Source organism: Hyalella azteca, unplaced genomic scaffold (assembly GCF_000764305.2).
Source record: "Hyalella azteca isolate HAZT.00-mixed unplaced genomic scaffold, Hazt_2.0.2 contig11902, whole genome shotgun sequence".
Lineage (NCBI taxonomy): Eukaryota > Metazoa > Arthropoda > Malacostraca > Amphipoda > Hyalellidae > Hyalella > Hyalella azteca.
Genome location: NW_025941878.1, coordinates 81546 through 91498, shown reverse-complemented (window position 1 = coordinate 91498; position 9953 = coordinate 81546).

Genomic DNA, 9953 nt, shown 5'->3' with positions numbered 1-9953 from the left:
GTTATGTTATGTTATATCAACAGTCTCTCCCCGGGTCTTCGGACATAACGTGCCATAAAGTGTCATTATTCCACTCGGTGCCGGAGTCGCTTTCTGCAACATTGGTGTTAGTTATTGCTACCAAGATGAACCTATAGAATACCGACGTAGTATCTCGGAGTGATGCATTCCAGCGACTGTTGGTGGCATGGTTCGGAAGCAGTTGAACTTGTTGACATTCGCGTTGTAGGTTGGCGCAATAATTTTGGCTTGGTTAAGCTTGCGTGTATCATATTCATAACGTTTTAGACAACTATGGGATGTTGGGGATACGAAACGTAAGCCCATTTCAAGCTCAAGAGGCAAACTAAAGAAGTCATAGATCAAGGTGTCCCTATGTCGGTTCAGATGTGCTCCTAAAAAATAAATGTGCTCCTGCACATTTATGTTCATGATATACTGCGGTGCATTTGCGTTTCAATTTCTGCTTAGTATAGAGTACATTTTGTTTAATTCATTTTATCGCGCACGACAGTTCTTCCTAATTAGGTATAGCAAAGCAGCTCCAGACGACTAACGTTAATTTAATGTTGTCGTTCTATAGACGCAACAAGTTTCTTAGGTCGATGGTCCTAAGCAGTTCGTTTTTATCTGCTGATACTTTCCCTCTCCCCAAAAATGTTATAAATTTCGCTAAAACTCGAGAATAGACCAAACATATACAGGAACGATCTTAGTGGAGTAATTAAATGCGCCCTATATCCCGAGCTTATTCTTAGACTAGATCATAAAGCGCGTTTCTAACCTGTATGTATGTCTGTATACTGGGCAAACACACAGATCCTGAATTGCGTATGAAGCTTTCGAGAAGCATAGGGAAAATTGCAATAATCCACAATTAAAATAAACGTATTTGTCTTAGATTGACTAATATAATTTGCAGATTAATTTATATTTTCTCTAAATTCTTTCCATAAAACTTGGGGAACACTAGGTTCCCAACTTTCCACACAGCTCCATGATACTCGGGGATGAAGGGTGAGACTAATTTCAATCTGTTCTGGGGAAGGCATGGGGAGGCCTCAGTCCCCAATACAAATCCATTAACCAAGCGGCAGCGGTATGGAAACCTCTTGTCTTGGGGCAAACTCATACACGTAAAATCCTAGCAGCTGATTAAAGTACTTGAACTGAATATAGCTGCTCGATCAATTTGTACCATATCTGAAAAAAATTATCCATTTCCCTGAAACGTGGAAATTGCAACTCATCACAATCTTTGAAACAGGAACAAATATTTTAAAGTGATTCAATATTTCCTGTGTGACATTGTGGCGAGTCTCTAATTTCTCCTAACATAAAACTGAACAAGGCAGAATCTTCAACTTTTTAAAATGAAATCGAATAACATTTCTTATTCTGTGTGTTGCTATTAGTATATATTTGCAATTACATTCCCATGATTCGAAATGCTGATTTTAAATTTTGAAAGGAGCAGTGGACTGCCTGGCATGGTCAGGTCCACTTCATTACAATGACCGTCGGCCGAAGCAATAAATCTCAGAAATTAGTTGATGTCCTTCAGTACCACAAATGTTAGGCATTCTTTACAAATAATAAGGAATAGAAGTGATCTGTAAAAGGCAAGAGAAGTCATTTAAGGCTATGCTGTGCAGAAAATCATGCAGGGATATAGACGGTCTAGTCATGGTCGTTCCAAGGTTTCCGAAACGCATGCTTTGAGATTTGAAAACGAAAATGACTACACAACTCATCATATATACATACTTTCGATCTTGATTGACTCAAAGGACAGTTCTTAGTTAAAGAATATAAAAACGGTTCAATCAGTTATATACAATTAAATGATTTTGAATTACTCTAGAAAAACTTGAGAATTTTAATTCGTCAATAATGAGAAGTCCTAAAATGAAACGCGAACTCATTTCCAAGAATGTGCATTTAGTCTCAAATTTAACCTGGAAATCATCGTGTAAACTCTTGTTCTGTACCTTCATAATTTCAGTAATGCATTACTGAAATTGAAGTTAATCAAGCCGTGGAATATTTTATTTTACCTAATTTACACGTAATTTATTGTAAGTAAATTGACTCTTTTTTCCTGTAATTGGCCGGTGAACAAGACGCTGCAGTCACTAACCGCTGCTAATTTTGTGCTCCATGAACGCATTCACTTGAACGTGAACTGCATAAGTGGAACGAATTTTAATGTGATAGGCCTATGCGTTCTGTTCACAGGCCTCTACATTCCTCATCTGATGTTTGGGGAATCCAGCTTTTTGATTGCTCAGATGTTACTGAAGAAAATATTTTCGGAAAATCAATCGCAGAGATGACTGGAAAACCTGTAGTTGTTAAATGAACAGGGTTAAAATATTGATTAAAATATTATATATTGTGGTTTGTATATTGTAAATTTAGGAAAAGTTAAGCTAAATTCGTATTGAACATACGCCAATAAAACGACGCTTCATGATGTCCATGTAAATAATCAAGAGGTGTAATTTTTGTTATTAAACTTTCATTAGTACTATTTATTAGTATTTAGTATTAATTTCAAGAGTTATACTATTTTTTGTTACAAATATCAGAAAAAAACATATAATTTTCCAATTTCCTGTGGAATTGTAAAGCAAAATTTCAAACATTGGAAGCCTGCTGTGGACGCATTCATATATAATTCGTAAATTGATATTATTCCTAAACTATTCATTTGAGAACAGCATTTTTTGCATCGCATGAGCTGTGGCATATTTTAATATCGGGAATTGCGATAGGAATCAAATCGATCACAATAGTGACCTGTATCTATTTTCTATAGGTTTTGTTTCTCCTTGTGCAATTTGCATAGTTTCTTTAGGCTTAGTCAAAGAATGCACTATGCGAAAGAATCCACGTGGCATATTTGACTCGGGTTCTGTTATATTGGCCTCGATGGTTGATAAAACTCAGAATGCAGCTTAATTCAGAACTAACACCACGTATCTAAAATACGTTATCAGTGCAGGAAGGTTGATGCACTTCACAAATATTCACACCTCTTCGATTAAAAGCTATGCGGCTAGCTTATCTCGTTATCTAACTCTAACTCAAAATTTAAGCATTCAAACAAGCAAAGATTGTATGGAATTTGTAAATGAATATTTATTGAAATTCTTGTGCTGCGAACATTCATGTGAAATTCTTTTACGTACTTTCAAAATCACTATCAGTGAATTATATTCCTGACATTTTCAAGCTAGATATCCGTATACAAATCTTTCCTATAAATCCGAATGTATAATAGGTACATGAATTTGTGATAGAAAATTGCACTGGCATGGCCCTGAAGATGTTCTTCCAAATCATGCTGCCCTAGTGATTTTTTTTATTGCAGGCTAACAAACATTTAATCGCAGTCCTCACGATGTGGCGAAATTTCGGCTTAAAAAATCTCTAAAAGTTGTATTTAAGTTGCTGCTGGAAACGGGACTGCAGCAAACGTTCGACTTTTGTCATAATTTCAGCCATTGAAAAAACGATCGACTTGACCGCTATAACCGCAACCTCAATATAGACGAGGTTCACAGGTAGCCAGCCACCAGGTAAGATGCGTTTGATTGCTAATAAGTAAACCATACTGAAGTGAAGTAGGAAGATAATGGCTCCATCACACATCATAGGAGGGCGACAACACCTTTCCACACACCTGCCCCCGTGGCTTATTAGTTTATTACTTTAGTGTTTTAGGGCACCGAACTCGTGTAGCAGACATGCTACCTCGGCTTCCCGTGCCAGCCTTATTTCTGGCAGCCAAACCTGGACACGCGACCATGTCAATGAGTGCACGAAACTTGTCGGGCTAGTGAGGCGTGCACGAAACATTGTCAGGCTAGTGAGGCGTGCACGAAACTTTGTCAGGCTAGTGAGGCGTGCACGAAACTTGTCAGGCTAGTGAGGCGTGCACGAAACTTGTCAGGCTAGTGAGGCGAGCACGAAACTTGTCAGGCTAGTGAGGCGTGCGTGAAACTTGTCAGGCTAGTAAGGCGAGCATGGAACTTGTCAGGCTAGTGAGGCGTGCGTGAAACTTGTCAGGCTAGTGAGGCGTGCGTGAAACTGGTCCGGCTAGTCAGTAGTGCACGAAATCTATGAGTCTAGTGATTTTTGTACGCAACTCTCAATTAAGCTTTTACCTTTGCGCGGCCTAACAGGCAAATGGCATGCACGCGATAACTGTCAGGATGTCGCTGGGATAGCCATTTACACATCTTGTTATAGGCTTTGTCAAACTATGAACCCATAAAATCTTATAATAGTTGGGATCCTAAGGTATAAAAATCTGGTAGACCTAACATAAATATCTAAGAAGACATAACAGTACGTCGGTATAATTCACAGCGATAGCGTATGAAAGCATGCATGTTCGAGTGCACCCAAGCTATTAACGCACAGATCTACCCACACTTGTGATTGTGTAACGATGAATTATAGAAGTAGTGGTTCATGTCGTGGCCATGCAAAGCTTCCGAACTAAGGATGAAAGCACACCTCGACAGTTATGATATAACAATGAATCAATCTCGAGTGTGTCGATTAATAAGCAATCTGCAATTTTCTCGTCAATGAGAGATTGGCAATACTCCAATCACTCCACACTGAGTGATTGTAGGTATAATCTATTTCGGTCATTTATAGTTCATCTAAAAAATATCGATTTCTTTACTCAAACCTGATTTTGAACTTGCACTTGCTTCGATCGTTAACTTATACGTTTGACAACCAATTATTTCCTCGCTCTTATATGAGCTAATGTTCATTTCTACGAAACAGACTGTAAGGAATGTTCAGTTCTCTCAACCAGACTGTGAGGAATGTTCAGTTCTCCTCACTAGACCGTGAGGAATGTTCAGTTCTCCCTATACCAGACTGTGAGGAATGTTCAGTTCTCCCTATACCAGACTGTAAGGAATGTTCAGTTCTTCCTATACCAGACTGTAAGGAATGTTCAGTTCTTCCTATACCAGACTGTAAGGAATGTTCAGTTCTCCCTACCAGAGTAACCAGACTGTGAGGAATGTTCAGTTCTCCCTACCAGACTGTAAGGAATGTTCAGTTCTCCCTATACCAGACTGTAAGGAATGTTCAGTTCATCCTACCAGACTATGAGGAATGTTCAGTTCTTCCTACCAGACTGTAAAGATGCTCCAGATCGAAGCGTGTGTCGGCCAATGTACAGGTAAGATTCTGGTGACGTTCCAATTAGCACGACAAAAACTCTTACCTTTTTCTTAAACAAACAAATGCGCTCTCTTTTTATACTCGGTCTTCAAAAGTTTGCTTTTCAAGTGTACAAGAAGTTTAATCCTCTTAGAAGAAAAGGTTGGTTTGCTTGACATGATCCAGAGGCTACAGATGTCTCCGATAAATTTTCAAGTCGGAGAGAATTCTGGAAACTTTGAGTGTTTTAAAAATTGATAATATGATAAACTGATAAATTGGCTAGAGCTCTCGTGTCTCATGCAAAGAGGACAGATTTATGTCAATTTATGCATCATAAGGTCATCCAAAGGACACTAAATTTATTGTGCAGCATCACACATTTACGAAGTAGACGGCTTACAGTTCCAACAATTTGTTCCGCGTAATCAAACCCGGAATTTACATTTATTTCATGGCAGAGAGGCAGCATATTTTAATTATCTTTCTTATTCTTTCAATTCTCATAATTATTGCTCATATTCTTTTTTTTAGTGTTAGTGTGGAGTTAATTAGTTGGTGTTTTGCTGTACATTCATTTTATGTCGTGAATATGATGCTCTGACTTACACACATTTTTCTCAGATATTCAATTTATGTTTTTTCCTTCTAATGTTAATCTCAAAATATGGAGCTGCATGAGCCGAATGTTAGAAATGTAAATCAAATTAATTTTCACTCAAATAGGCGAGTTATTTTTTTGGGCGCTCATGACGCACAGTGGACGCTCATGACACACAGTGGGCGCTCATGACACACAGTGGACGCTCATGGCACACAGTGGGTGCTCATGACACACAGTGGGTGCTCATGACACACAGTGGGCGCTCATGACACATAGTGGACGCTCATGACACACAGTGGACGCTCATGACACACAGTGGACGCTCATGACACACAGTGGGTGCTCATGACACACAGTGGGCGCTCATGACACACAGTGGGCGCTCATAACACACAGTGGACGCTCATTCACAGTGAGCACAACTGAGACGTCTGTATTTTCTGGCAGTGAAAAAGCTGAATGCAATGTAATACGTCTCTTTAGCTTATTTTTTTGTTATTCGTATAAGAGAATTCATAAGCTCAGTAATTTAATGGAGCTTATTATAATTGGACAAATTTATAAATACTTATAATAATAATGATAATAATAATAATAGTAATAATAATAATAATAATAATAATGAATATAATAATATTATTAATAACAAATAATAAATAATAATATTATTAATAATAATAATAACAGTTCAGTTAATAATTGTACATGCGAGAAGAAAAATAAACGCTTCTGATTATTTCCGCACATTTCGAAGAACATTCCATCTCGTTCCTGCATTCAACTGTCGCTGCTAACACTGATTCGAAATAAGCAAAAAATGCCGGAGCGCATGATCCAATATTGTGGGGAGTCTATTGTGGGTTTGCCTAATGTACTGCAGCTCATCGCGTTAAAATATATAACTACATCTCATAAAATTTTTGGCCATGTTACTAATTTTTATGGTATTAACAGCCATATACATCTGTATCCAGAAGATCTGACTTCATTTGTGATTGTTTCGTCTTCAGCCGAATTCTGATAACCTTCAATACCAGTACCAGCGCTATCTTCGTTTGCATTCAATTTATAAAAATATTTGATATATGCATACATTTTAAAGAGATTATTAGATTGTCAGCTAGCTAATTATTTGTATCTCATCTGTATACTCAGGCACATATTACAATTTTTTTAGGTTTGGTGGCAAAAATGAAAACCGGCTTCCGGAGTTTCGCCTCGCGTTCACTTCCGTTTGAAAATTAGCCATGCCTTGTCACCATCCACTCGAACTAAATGTCTTCCCGACACTTCATTTAAATGCTCATGTTACTTGTTATTTGCTATGGATGTGAGTTAACATTTTTATGTGTTGCTTACCGCATCTAATACTAATGTTACGGGTCATTTACTATCGATGTGAGTCAGCATTTTTACGCTTACCGCATCTAAGTTTTTGTAAATAATCACGGTATTTTTTCCGCTTCGTAATTGGAATTGCAATGATTTAGATTTTAATCTCATAAGAATATTATTCTGAATGAAAATGGAAGATGCAACTATATGAACTATGAAGAATGTAATACCATGACTATAGAGCAAATATATATTATTTAAATCAGGTTGCTGCTTAAAAAATTTAGCCTGTTTATGTTAACGACAAAAAAAACACGAGTTTAACTGCGCATTTGGTTGTCGGTTGGATCATTCTTACAATGAATTTTTACAGAAACGTTAATACACTTAATTATTTGCGAATTTGAGCACTCATGAACCACGATCATGAACCACAATGTTTTGCGCGAACTCAACTGAAAAGTTCCCACCATGAAAATTGTTTAGTTTCGAGGCCATCTTTCACGACGACTTCTCTGACGTAACTTGAGTGCTGAGTTTGATAACGAAATTTTGGTTCCGGAAAAGAATTTCCTGAGCCGGAACATTTGCTTGCCCTTTTACAAAAATTTTAGGATCTTTGATTGAAATTATCATCTAAAATAGGCCAAGGGCACTGAAATCAATTAGTCTTTGTTATTATAAATTTCATTGCAGTTCTAAATCATTTCATGTATCATTAGTGAAAAAAATTCAAACTGATATTATTGCAGAATATTCAGTTAAAAAATTTGTGAGCCGGTTATATATATTTTTAAAGTGAGCGAGCAATTGCGCAGCCATCTTGTGTTCGTAAAAATTGTACTTAGGTTCAATAAAAAGATTACTTTATTCTTATCGTCTGTGATGCACGTTGGCAGGCACGGGCTAGAAAATTATGATTTCTTTTCATAGTCTCTAATTTTAATTTAGTTGAGAGTTTTTGTAAATAAAGAACAAATGGTACTGGTAGTGAAAAATGAACATTAAAAAGGGATTTCAATGATAAAAATTTAGCAAAAAAATTAAATTTCGAAGTATTATTATATTGAATGAAGTAATAAGTAGCATATTAAACGTTAATAGGCATGCAGAAAAACACCATGAATATAGGTAACGCTTATATATCCTATCTACTACGTACCCTATCCAATTAACCCTACGCATAAATTTCATTGCAATTAAACACAATATTTCTTTCTTATTAGCTATAAATTTGCCGGCGTTTATGCGGCTTGATCTTAAAAAAAGTATGGGTAAGAATTTGGCCGAACGGCCACAACGATTCACTGACTTATTTAATTCATACATGCATGTCCTGCAACTCTATCGTTACAGAACATATTTTTAATCACAGAACATATTTTGTTTAATTAAGCAAGCAACTCGAAGTTCAGTGAATCCTTAAGCAAATTCCTTCCCATGAGAGCTTCAGCTCTCGCTTGTTTTAGTAGCGGCGCCTGCGTGGCTTGAAATGTGTGAATTCATCATGTGTGGACTCATCATGCGTGGACTGTCATGCGTGGACTGTCATGCGTGGACTCATCATGCGTGGACTCATCATGCGTGGACTCATCATGCGTGGACTCATCATGCGTGGACTCATCATGCGTGGACTCATCATGCGTGGACTCGTAACGCGTTTCCTTGTGCTCCACGAATTAATGGGATCGAAGCGGCAAAATTGTTGCGACCCACGCGCACGCTTCCAAATCATTTATATTGTAACAGTTTTGAAATAATTTTTTGCCTGTTTTAAATAAATTCACTCGTGAGCCATATGGTCTCACAGCTCCGTTTCTTGTACACATGTCAATTGAAATATGACCTTTGTCTAACATTTGCATTTGTAGCTCTCGTTTTTTTGAATTACTGAACTCAATGAACAAAAAAAAATGAATGAACAAAAAATGAAATAAAACACTAATAATTATTCAAACAAATCATTTATAAAATCTAAAAATAGCAATTAAAAAGATAATGATTTATTAAAATTCCTTTCTGCATGTATATAGTACGACAATTTTTATTACATTTAAGTGTATGTTTCAGTACGAGGGTACGTACCACATGTAATATCTTATTTGTATATTGTATGTAGTAGCTATGGTTGCGTATATAATATTTGGTACATGGATGAAGCCATTGAATTGCTTGGAAGATTGATGAACTTACCAAATTTGGTGGCACTTTTATTGCGTCGAAAGGAACATTTGACCATACATGTTGCCAATGCTTGACTTTAGCTAAAATTAGTCAATGTTTAGACGATACACTCATCATACTGAACGCTTATTTGATCATCGTGAACTGAACTTCGAAAATATTTAGCACGCGATATCAACGTTGTGTAATAATTTAGTAGCATTGTTCCTACGTGAACAAAATATGGTTACAAGCACATATAGGGATCGATAGAGAAAATTCCCTTCTAATGAACTACGTACAGGGAAATAGGGTCTGCCTGTATGCAGGCTTGCTTGTACGTCATGGCCAAGAGCTGTAAAATTTGAGAATTTATTGCGGTGCAGAAGAGCCTCCGATTATAATTGTATCCTGTTTGTCAGTTCTTCAGTGTAGTTCACTTAATAATTCTTACGCAAAGGGATTTACTGCTTGAAAGTTTGAGAATATATACTGTATGTCTCATGTCACAAATGTAAAACTTCAAAATAGGGTATTTTCATGTAACAGGTGAGTAAATATGAGGATAACTATAGTTATTCTCATAAATACTAACCTATTACATGTAGTTACATTTATACTCACCTATTACATATACTCACCTATTAGTGATACG